The following is a 12,665-nucleotide window of genomic DNA, read 5'->3' as shown; positions in this document are numbered from 1 at the left end:
TAGCCTGTTGCGCTTGGGCAAGGTCAATGTCTCTTTCCTTGTACTGACGTAAACATGCATAGTTGAGCACGCACAGTTGAGTCTTACGCTGCTCCAGTTTGCATTTCTCTTCGTGTGAAGCTGTGTTTTTTCGAATTCCTCCCAAACAAATGTTTGTCTTTGCTTACAAAACAAGAAAATTACTTGAGTTTATACACATTGCATTTAAAAATACACATAATAAAATTTCTTACTTATAAAACTATGACGCTACTTATAAATATATTTTACGACAAGAAAACTGCTGTGACATTATGTCACTACTCGTGAAAAGCTTTTAAGTCTTTGTGAGGGTGGAGACCTTTGTCTCTCCTTGTTCTTTCATATACCAACCTATAAGTTCCAGGATAAGGTATTTTTGCAATAATATAGGGCCCTGAGTATATTAATTTCTATTTTCTCTTCAACTTACCGATATTTGTCGATTTGGGATGTGTTCTCAAGAGGACCCGTTCCCTTCGAAAAAATGTGTAACTCGTTTTAGCTTTTTTTTGTATATTCTGTTTCCGTCTTCTGCTCTATTCTCCAGCGTAATTACTGCTTGTTTGATTTCATCCTGTAAAATTAACCCTTTAGCAGGTTATTTTACTATGGGTGACTACTATTCATCAGTTTGCTTTGTGTTAAACATAAGTTCATTAGAAGTGAAACCTGTGGAAGAGTGGGGGAGATTGTTTACTATTTGCATAAATGGAGTCACGTATTCAGTCCATTGCGAATGTTTATTATGAGCAAAGTCCTTATAAATCTACTAAATTCTTTAAACACCCCCTCCACGGGACTTGCTTCTGGGTGGAAAAAACTTACCAAGATGTGTTTAATACCAATAGTGCTCATGAACTGTTTCCATTTTCTTCCTACGAAATAGGCTACATTGTCTGTAAATATGACTTTGGGTTTCCCTACTCTTCTTAAATAATCCTCTTCAATTCTCCTTATGATGCTACTGCCTGTAGTGATTTTGATACCATAAAGTTTGATGCATTTTGTGAAAATATCATAAAGGGCTATTATGCATTTGACATCACCTTTTGCTCTAGGATATGGCACTACGATATCAAGAGAAACCATTTCCAATGGAGCTTTGGTTAGTATGGGGTGTAGTTCTGTAAAGTTTGACACATTGGATGGTTTTGTTCTTTGGCAAATAGCACAATTTTTCAATATTTGTGGAACACATCGTCGTAAATTAGGAAAGAAACGAAGTTTGGAAATCTTGTCTCTACATTTTGTTACTCCGGTGTGTCCCCACAGTTCGTGTGTGTGTGTTTGCTAAATTCATCGATATATTCCTCTGCAAGGCATACATACCAATGGTTAGAACTTTCGTGCTTCCGGTGGAACAAAACGCCTTTGTATAACTGATACCATTTACTTACCTTGTGGTTTGCATTCCGGTTAAGATTTTGTATTACCTTTTCCACCTGTTGTCTTGCTGTTGTATTATTCCCATTTGTTTACCAAATTTTTGTAGTCTAGTTTTTGTGTACTACTTTGCATCAATAATGTATGGATTTCTGAATCGTGTTCAGACAGTTCACTGAACTCGTCTAGTCCCTGCGGTAATCTGGATAATGCATCTGCAATAACATTCTGACTGCCGTTTATGTATATTATTTCAAAATTGAATTCCTGCAGGTACAAACTCCACCTCACAAGTCTTCGGTGTAACATTTTACATGTTAACATAAAAGATAATGATTGGTGATCACAATTGACTTTAGTGTTTTTACCTCAAAGAAAATACTCAAATTTCTTAAACGCCCAAATTACTGCTAAACTTTCCAGTTCTGATACGGAGTATGATCTTTCCGCCTCTAATAAAGTTCTGATGGGAAAGCTGATGACTTTGGGTACGGTTTTCCCTTTTTCTTCTTGTATCTGGAACAAACATGCCCCTAGCCCTTGAGATGAGGCGTCCGTGCTTAAACAAAAGTCTTTGGACATGTCAGGATGACTCAAAATGTTTGCTAATAATAATGCATTTTTAATTTTGGTAAAGTCTTCCTGGCATCTCTCATCCCATAACCAAGGCTTATTCTTTCTCATCAGGTTAAGTAGGGCATCGCTATTCATAAGCTGCTGTTGTATAAATTTTCGGAAAAAGGAAGTTAGTCCTCGATATGCTTTCAATTGTTTTCCGTTCCTCGGGGGTGGGCCATTACGTACGGCATCATGTTTCTTTGGGTCTGGCAATATACCCTGTTCTGATACGATATGTCCTAAAAATTTCACTTGTTCCTTGCCAAAGTTAGATTTCTTTAGATTTACTGCTGCTCCGTAGTTTATACAAATCTGAAATACCTTTTCTATTATACTGATATGTTCTGCCCAAGTTGACGTGACTATTAACATATCGACAACATAAATGGTAACTTTACTGAGCAAGTCAGGTCCTAAGACCCTGTCCAAGGCTGATATAAATACGCCTGCGCTAATGTTTCAACCAAAGGGTAGAACTTGAAATTCATAACTCCTACCATTGCAGACAAATGCTGTGTATTTTCTACTCTCCTCTTGTAACTTTATTTGCCAGTAAGATTTTTTAAGGTCAAGGGGCGGAAATATTTGGTGTTATGAAATTTTAGCAATTCTCAATCTGGAATTTTTCATCTAAATTATCTGGTTTTGTTCTTATTGGTACTAGGATTTTGTTTATGCCTTTGGTGTCTAAAGCTTTTCGAACTGATCCATCAGGTTTGCTAACTGGTAGTATTGGTCTGCAATATGGAGAAAATGATGGCTGTATGATTCCCCATTCGCACAGTCTATTGATTTCCTGCTTAACTGCTTCACGTTTTGCCCACGATACAGGGTAAAACATAACACAAAATGTTTCGTGAGGATAGACATTAAGTTTATCTTCATAATCTTTGATTACTCCTGGATTCTTATTAAAAAGACTTGCATATTTAAAAAGTAAGTCAGAAAGCTCTTGTCGTTGTGTAGCATCTAGAATATTTGATTCGCTCAGTTTTTGTTCTACTAATTCCTGGTTAACTTCGTTGTCGTTCTCGTGTTCGTTATAACATTTGTTCACAAAATCCACGGTGGGTTATGAATACTGTACAGTGACATGGTGTTCTGGGTTTACTTTGTCATACCTCTTCGGTGTGGTAATCACGCTGATAGAAAATATTTCCTCCATCACAAAGACATGGCACTTACCATTATCTATGTCTGTTTGTGTCTTGTAGGTTCTAAATGTGCACATACTGCTTGAGCAGTTGATTATAAGTTTATCTACTATTAAAAAATTACACTGCACAGAGAACTGTTCAATGCTAACGGTGATAAGAGCTTGGTTTTGCCGCCAGTAGCGGTTTGTACTTTGCAGTTTTGCACTGGCAGAGCAGGAAATTTATTCCGTCTTTTTAATTCAGTGAAAAATGCTTCAGACATTAAATTAGTCATGGACCCTGTATCAAGTATTAACTGTGTGTTTATACCAAAAATTTTCACTCAGGTTACTGCTTGCTCTTGTTATTCCAGTGTATTTTTCGCCGATTTTAGTTCATGTTGGTATAGATCGTCCTTTACGTCTCCTTGTTCATTGAATCGTACGAAACATTTTTGCAAATCTGGTTTGCCTCCATCGCTTATAAGGTCTATAGTATGGGGCTGAACTAAGACCGATGCGGGTTTTCCTGCGGTGCTGTCTGATCTACTTCGGTGCACGGGACAGTTGTACTGTGTGATTGTTTCTCCAGTGTGTGTCATTCCCAGTTCGAAACATGCTTTCTCGTGTGTTCATATGGCTGTTATGAAATGTTGCCGTATTCTGATTTTGCTGCGCTAAGTTTGGCAGCGGTACGGCTTGTTGTATGTTGTTGTTGTTGCCGCGCGCCGGCCACCGATGCGGCTGCCTGTTTTCATTTACAAATGGTTCAAATGGCCCTGACAAGTAAGCAATATGAGACTTACCTTCTAAGGTCATCAGTCACCTAGTACTTAGAACTAATTAAACCTAACTAACCTAAGGACATCACACACATCCATGCCCGGGCAGGATTCGAACCTGCGACCGTAGCGGTCGCGCGGTTCCAGACTGTAGCGCCTACATCTGCTCGGTCACCATGGTCGGCTTTCATTTTCACGTGGTGCATAATTTTGAGAGGAGGGATTGAAATTAGCTTGTGGATGGTAATAGTTCCTGTTATAGGGAAAGTTTTGTTTAAATCTCTTGTTCCTTCCATTTCCATTCTCGTATCCATTACCACGGTTTGTGTATCTTTGCGTTGCGCGTACTAGCTTTGCTGTGTGTTCGTGTCTGGCTTTTTGTATTGACCATTCAAGTCATGTTGTTGTTGTGTTTGGCTGTCTGACGTCCTATTTGATACTACTTTCTCTTCATATATTAGGTCGATTGAATCTAAAAGCCGGCCGCGGTGGTCTCGCGGTTCTAGGCGCGCAGTGCGGAACCGTGAGACTGCTACGGTTGCAGGTTCGAATCCTGCCTCGGGCATGGATGTGTGTGATGTCCTTAGGTTAGTTAGGTTTAATTAGTTCTAAGTTCTAGGCGACTGATGTCCACAGATGTTAAGTCGCATAGTGCTCAGAGCCATTTGAACCATTTTGAATCTAATAAGCTTTGCGACAAACTGTCATATTTTGTATTTATGTCTTCACGCAAATTGGTGTTATTGGTGTTGGTATTTTTTTTCTGTGCTCAAGCTATCGAGTTTTTGAAGTATAGCGGCAAGTTTGCTGTTTTGGTTGCTATCTAATGTACTTTGTTTGTTGACAACTGAAATCTGCAAATCATCTTTTGAATTTCGTGTTATGGGTGTCGGTGAAGTGTCGTCTAAAATCATTTTATCTGCGCTTTCTATGTTTTCCTGTGCGAACAGAAAGTTGCTCGCGGAGATACGCGATGTAGTCTCATCTATTGTAATCAACGTGTCGTCAAAGTTAGAACTCTGTGAAAGTTCACTACCACTTGTTACTTCGGTTATGTTCATCTCTTAACTACTTAATACTTCTGAGTGTGGAAGACATGGCGCTGGTACTTCAGATGTTCTATCCTGCAATTGCATGCCATCTTCGCTCGTTGCGTTTTCGCCATTGTCAGCAATAATGAAATCTGATTTTTGTGCCATTTTGCTTGAATATTAAAATCAAAATTTTGAAAAATAAAATATGGAAATATATTATTTTGTGAATTTAAACATACGATTTATATGTCGTCAAGCGTTAAATGGTTACTTTTATGACGCACGAAATGTTATGACACAAAAACTTCAAACATTTCTCTCGCCACTCATTACGTAAAATTTCTGAAAAATTCACTACAATTCATTCAGGAAAGAAAATTAAGGAAAGGTATTTCTAATTATTATGCAAGAGACGCTCCAAGCATAGCTAAGCAAGCGGTTGCGTAGCGGCCCTACCTTCGCTGCGATAAAACAAACAACATATTTCCAAAATTTTCCGCAAATTTTGGTTTCTTTTTGCTTCATTTTTAAATTGGTTTTTTCCACAAGAATTTTTGGTTCTGGTTGTTTTGCTCCCAGTCGTGATGTTTCACATGAAAATTTGAAAATAATTAGTACATACAAAAAATCTTATACAATGTGATAAATAATTTTGAATAATTTACACAACTTGTTTCACGGCTTTCTCAATGTCATGTCACCAGGTCGCCAGTTGTGCTAATTTATGTATATATAAAATATATATGTATAATTAAACAAGTTTCTTGTATACTCTTGGCATACTTGATTTTTTTTTTTTAGTTTTTGCTGTGAATAAATTGTCTTTTCTTTTACTTCTGGTGTCCTTAGTTATATTCGTATTCTTTCACCATTAGTATTCTCTTGACCGCGTGTTTAACATCAGTTCTTGATCGGGCTTCTTCTACCGATACAGGCCGCTGACATTGAGATGATGCGCGGAAGAAAGGAAAAACTTTTGTGGTTTTCCACAAATAATAATTACTATTCAGACAACACAAATGGCTACCACACACTTCTTACAAAAATAAGCCTTCTCCACTCGAGAACTAAAGACAGAGTCTCCATATTAAAAAAAAAAAAATAATCATTTGTTATCCGCCCTCCGGCGTAGCAAAATATATCTTTATCGGCGCTTACAGCGGCCGCGCTAATAATTATTATCATTGGTTTTAAATTTTGGTCATAGCTTGTTGGGGCTTTTCCTTATGTACCTGTACAGGACGTAGGCTTTCGCTCCTAGCGTTGAGTGTGTGAATCAATGACGGAAATATAAGAAAGGTTCAAGCCGAAAGGATATCAATGAAACGATCACTGCTGACATTAATCGTCAGTGAAAGTGAAGAAGAATTACAGGATCTAATAGGTTTGTTTATAAATAACCCATCTGCTACCAGTCACGATTTTATTTATTTTATTTTTCGCACGACGCGTTTCGGGAAATGATTCCCATGTGCAAGTGCGTTTTTAGAGTTCCTTATGCCATTTCTATGTGATGTCGATGTGCGAGAGTCTGCTTCATTACGTTGACTTTACTGCTATATATAAGAAAACACGAGGTTTTAGTTGGTTGTCGATCTTTCTGTGAAATTAGTGGCGAGATTTAGAAGAATTTGTACTTACAGTTTCCTTATGGTCCATTTGCGCGGAGTCTCACACACACTAAACATCACATACTACTTGTTGTACACTTCTAAACATCGGAAACATTTTACTTAAACAAAACAGTGTTTGGCTCCCTTCGGTTGCGGAAGCATCAACCGTACGAGCACCAACTTTTTGCTCATGTTCGAATTCAATTAGTTCCGAAATAATGCACTCACAGCTACACAGAAGACTTCTGGCCACGTCTAACACCTGCGACCTATTAAGGACATTGCGTAGATGCTGTTTGAGGTCAAATACAACAACGCAGCGTACTTCGCTATCACCTTCATTTGTGTTCAAGCATCGATCGTATTTCCATATTTTTATCCAACCTCCGTAGGCGTTGAGTTTAGTTCAATACAAAAAGGAGGAGGCTGTCAGGGTTTGTACTATTGTTTGCAAACGACTCCGAAACGCCAAATTAATTATGTCGGGATCGTTGTGTACAGTGTGGGTCTGCACAGCCTTCCCAAAAAAAAAGCAGCGCCCAGCTCTGTTGCCTTTTCCTCTTCATTCCTACAAGCCACAATTTGCAGGTAGCAACCTTCAGCTGGTGTTGTTCATTCAGAAGACCACTACGAGGCAGATCTCCGACACTGTGTGTCTTCCGACAGCAGTAGAATGTTCTTGTGATGTCGCTGTGGTGTATGTAAATTCGGCAGCAACTCCACGTGCTCCTCCCAGTATAAATGTGGACTTAGTATAAGCTTTAAATGACCCTTCGAGGCAGATTTTCCATTGGCGGCTGTACGTATTAGGTACTGTGACGTGCTGGACAGTAAATGATAGCTTACGTGAGAGGTGGCAACTCCTTCCGGTAAGCCACTTCTCACCCACAAGTCGAGATGTAACGGAATAGTATGCTAATGGCGTGTAGAATGGGACAACTGAGTTTAGATTAGTAAGGACAGGTATGGCGGTGATTGTAGGGGACAACTGCACTTACAATCGTAAAAACAGATATGGCATTGATTGCAGAGGCAGTACTGTGCTTTTTCTGTCCCTGTAGACTTTCATGTTGTGATGTATACAAGAGGACGCTAAGCCGCCCAGAGCAGGTGAGCATGAGGGAGCAAGGAACCAAGACAGAGGTAAAAAATGGTTCAAATGACTCTGAGCACTATGGGACTTAACATCTGAGGTCATCAGTCCCCTAGGCTTAGAACTACGTAAATCTAACTAACCTAAGGACATAACACACATCCATCTCCGAGGCACGATTCGAACCTGCGACCGTAGCGGTCACGCGGTTCCAGACTGAAACGCCTAGAACCGCACGGCCACACCGGCCGGCGACAGAGGTCAAATCGGAAATTTGTGGTAAGGTCTTATGGGACCAAACTGCTGAAGTCATAGGTCCCTAAGCCTACACACTACTTAATCTGACTTACTTTATGGACAACACACACACAGCCATGCACGAGGGAGGACTCGAACCTCCGATGGGGGAAGCCGCACGGATCGTGACAAGGCACCTTAGACCATGCGGCTACTCCGCGCGGCCCACAGAGGTCATGGGACGTAGGTGGCGGTGTTCTTTCATAAGCTTCGCAGTCAACTCGTGGATGTGAGCAAGCAGGAGAAACGGGCGTTGTGTGAGAGGACGGACAGGCTCCGGGCCACAGAACACATCGGCCTAGAACAATACGGCGGAGTGCAGTTGTGGTGCTAAAAAAGGAGTCCCTCGCTTTTTCCCCACTTATAGTCTGCGGGCGGTATAGCACGTCCACAAGGTGACAACAAAATATCGTTGATGTTGTGAAGGAATTCAGAGAATTGCTATTCTGGATGTGCAGAAGCATAGGTTCCGGCTAAAGCGTTCCAGAAAAACAGTAGCGACTGTGACTTCATCGCGTTGCCCTCCACGTCGATGCTGGGAGCATTTAATATATTTTTTCTCTTTGTTTTCACACGGTGGGGAAATCACGCTGGAGGGAAAAGCATGCCCTGTCGTTGGTACACGGTTTGTGACGTGAGTCTTGGATTACATTTCCGGGGCAAAGACGGGCTGGCAGAACTTAAAAAATCAATAAAAACAGTCTCGATCGCATTTTCAGATTTTTAATTTGTTGGCTTACACCGCCATTGTGGTTGCTCGTGGCGGCAGACGGAGCGAGATCCGTAGATGGTTCGACGTGAATCCCATCGAAATTTATGGGACATAATCTAGATGTCAGTTCGCGCACAAAATCCTGCGCCAGCAACACTTTCAAATTTATAGATGGATGGATGGCTCAATATTTCCACAGGAGACTTCCAACGATTTGTTGAGTACACGCCACGAGGAGCTGCTGAGGTACCTCATGACTTTCACCTCAGTACATATACATAAATACAAATTTAGTAATGTTGTCCGTTCAAACCATTAACATTTTTCATTCCTTAAAACAATGTCATAACAGAAATTATTTTCACACTATTAATGTAATATAACACAAGTTTCAAACAACAAGGTAACTCGCTGGGTCTCTATTTGTAGCACACAGAGACTGAATGTTGGAGGACTTTATTGTTCCCTCAGACACACACGGAGTTAACAAAAATCGTTACACAGCGATACGAACTTATGCAGATGTCCGTAGTATAGCGTACACAAGGTATAAAAGGACAGTGCATTGGCGGAGCTGTCATTTGTAGACAGATGATTCATGTGAAAAGGTTTTCGACGCGATTATGGCCGCACGACAGGAATTAACAGACTTCGAACGAGGAATGGTAGTTCGAACTAAACACATGGCACATTTCATTGTGTAAGTCGCTAGAGAATTCAATATTCCGAGATCCAACGTGTCAAGAGAGCATCGAGAATATCACATTTCAGGAATTACCTCTCATCACAGGTAATGCATGGCCGATGACCTTCACTGAACGACTGAGAGCAGCATGGTTTGCATAGAATTGTCCTAAGAGACAAGCAACACTGCATAAAATAACCACAGAAATCAATGTGGGACGTACAACGAACTTATCTGTTAGGACAGTACGATAAAATTTGTCGTTAATGGGCTATAGCAGCAGTTGCCCTATGCCGCGGCCTTTGCAGACAGCATGGCATCGCTTGCATCGCCTGTCCTGGGCTCGTCAGCATATAAGTTGGAATGTAGACGATTGGAAAACCGTGGTATGGTCAGATGAGTACCGATTTCAGTTGGTTAGAGCTGATGGCAGGGTTAGAGTGTGGCGCAGATCCGACGAAGACATGGACCCAAGTTGTCAGCAAGGCGCTATGCAAGCTGGTTGTGGCTCCATTACGGCGTGGGCTGTTTTATATGGAACGGAATGGACTCGAGTCCAATTGAACCGATCATTGACTGTAAATAGTTATGTTCTGCTACTTGGAGAGCATTTGCAGCCATTTATGGTGTTCATGTTCCCATACAACGATGGAAATTTCATGGCTACCAGAATTGTCCACCATTGGTTCGAAGTATTTCTGGAAAATTTGAGCGAATGATATGGCCACCCACTGAATACTTATGGGACATAACCGAGAAGTCAGTTTGTGCACATAAACCTGAACTGGCAACACATTCGCAAATATTGACAGTTATATAGTGAGCCTGTCTCAGTATTTCTGTAGGGATCTTCCCACGACTTTTTGAGTCCAAGGCACGTCGAGCTGCTGCACTATGCCGGCCAAAATGAGGTCCGAAATAATATTAGCTTTTGACAGTGTTGACTGAAATACTCTCTCTCAAATTTTGAAGGTGGCAGGGGTAAGTACGGGGAGCGAAAGGCCATTTACAATTTGTACAGAAACCAGATGGCAGTTATAAGAGTCGAGGGACATGAAAGGAAAGCAGTGATTGGGAAGGGAGTGAGACAGGGTTGTAGCCTGTCCCCGATGTTATTCAATCTGTATATTGAGCAAGCAGTAAAGGAAACAAAAGAAAAATTCGGAATAGGTATTAAAATCCATGGAGAAGAAATAAAAACTTTGAGGTTCGCCGATGACATTGTAATTCTGTCAGAGACACCAAAGGAGTTGGAAGAGCAGTTGAACGGAATGGATAGTGTCTTGAAGGGAGGATATAAGATGAACATCAACAAAAGCAAAACGAGGATAATGGAATGTAGTCGAATTAAGTCAGGTGATGCTGAGGGAATTAGATTAGGAAATGCGACACTTAAAGTAGTAAATGTGTTTTGCTATTTGGGGAGCAAACTAAATGATGACGGTCGAAGTAGAGAGGGTATAAAATGTAGACTGGCAATGGCAAGGAAAACGTTTCTGAAGAAGATAAATTTGTTAACATCGAGTATTGATTTAAGTGTCAGGAAGTCGTTTCTGAAAGTATTTGTATGGAGTGTAGCCATGTATGGATGTGAAACATGGACCATAAATGGTTTGGACAAAAAGAGAATAGAAGCTTTCGAAATGTGGTGCTACAGATGAATGCTGAAGGTTAGATGGCTAGGTCACGTAACTAATGAGGAGGTACTGGATACGATTGGGGAGAAGAGAAATTTGTGGCACAACTTGACTAGAAGAAGGGATCGGTTGGTAGGACATGTGCTGAGGCATCAAGGGCTCACCCATTTAGTATTTGAGGGCAGCGTAGAGGGTAAAAATCGTAGAGGGAGACCAAGAGACGAATACACTAAGCAGATTCAGAAGGATGTAGGTTGCAGTAGGTACTGGGAGATGAAGAAGCTTGCACAGGATAGAGTAGCATGGAGAGCTGCATCAAACCAGTCTCAGGACTGAAGACCACAACAACAAGAACACGATATTAGGAGGTGTCCCAAGACTTTTGTCACATTACTATAGTTGTATTGTATTGTACTGTATGCTGTATGTTAACCGGGTGCCTAGAAACGACGGAGAGGCTCCGTCCCTGCCGCAGCCGCAGTGGTCCACAACCCGACGACTACTACCGCAGTCCTCTTCACCCCTCCGCCGCCCCATACCGAACTACTCTTTCAGGCTTATTGTGCGGTTTGGCCGCCGGTGGACACCCCCCCCCCCCACCGCCCCGCTCCCCTACCAAACCCCCCCCCCACTCGCAGGGAATGTCTCACACCAGACGAGTGTAACCTCTATGTTTGCATGGTAGAATAATGGTGGTGTAGGCATGCGGGGAGAACTTGTTTGGGCAATCGCTGACATAGTGCAGGGAACCAGCCCACATTCCCCAAGGCCTAAAAACCATCCACCGGCTGGCTGGCTCACCGTACCGCGACACAAGTCCGCCAGGCGGATTCGTGCCGGGGACCAGGCGCTCGTTCCCAATCCAGAAAGCCATGCGTTAGGTTGGACGACTAACCGGCCGGGATTACTATAGTTACTGATGGAACTGTCGCTACGGAGATGTGGAATAATTTCGACGACAGGTTTCACGAGGGCTACATACACTCCTGGAAATGGAGAAAGAACACATTGACACCGGTGTGTCAGACCCACCATACTTGCTCCTGACACTGCGAGAGGGCTGTACAAGCAATGATCACACGCACGGCACAGCGGACCACACCAGGAACCGAGGTGTTGGCCGTCGAATGGCGCTAGCTGCGCAGCATTTGTGCACCGCCCCCGTCAGTGTCAGCCAGTTTGCCGTGCCATACGGAGCTCCATCGCAGTCTTTAACACTCTTAGCATGCCGCGACAGCGTGGACGTGAACCGTATGTGCAGTTGACGGACTTTGAGCGAGGGCGTATAGTGGGCATGCGGGAGGCCGGGTGGACGTACCGCCGAATTGCTCAACACGTGGGGCGTGAGGTCTCCACAGTACATCGATGTTGTCGCCAGTGGTAGGCGGAAGGTGCACTTGCCCGTCGACCTGGGACCGGACCGCAGCGACGCACGGATGCACGCCAAGACCGTAGGATCCTACGCAGTGCCGTAGGGGACCGCACCGCCACTTCCCAGCAAATTAGGGACACTGTTGCTCCTGGGGTATCGGCGAGGACCATTCGCAACCGTCTCCATGAAGCTGGGCTACGGTCACGCACACCGTTAGGCCGTCTTCCGCTCACGCCCCAACATCGTGCAGCCCGCCTCCAGTGGTGTCGCGACAGGTGTGAAT

This window comes from Schistocerca gregaria, chromosome 7 (assembly GCF_023897955.1).
Source record: "Schistocerca gregaria isolate iqSchGreg1 chromosome 7, iqSchGreg1.2, whole genome shotgun sequence".
Lineage (NCBI taxonomy): Eukaryota > Metazoa > Arthropoda > Insecta > Orthoptera > Acrididae > Schistocerca > Schistocerca gregaria.
The sequence above is the reverse complement of the archived record's forward strand: the minus strand, read 5'-3'. Positions refer to the sequence as shown.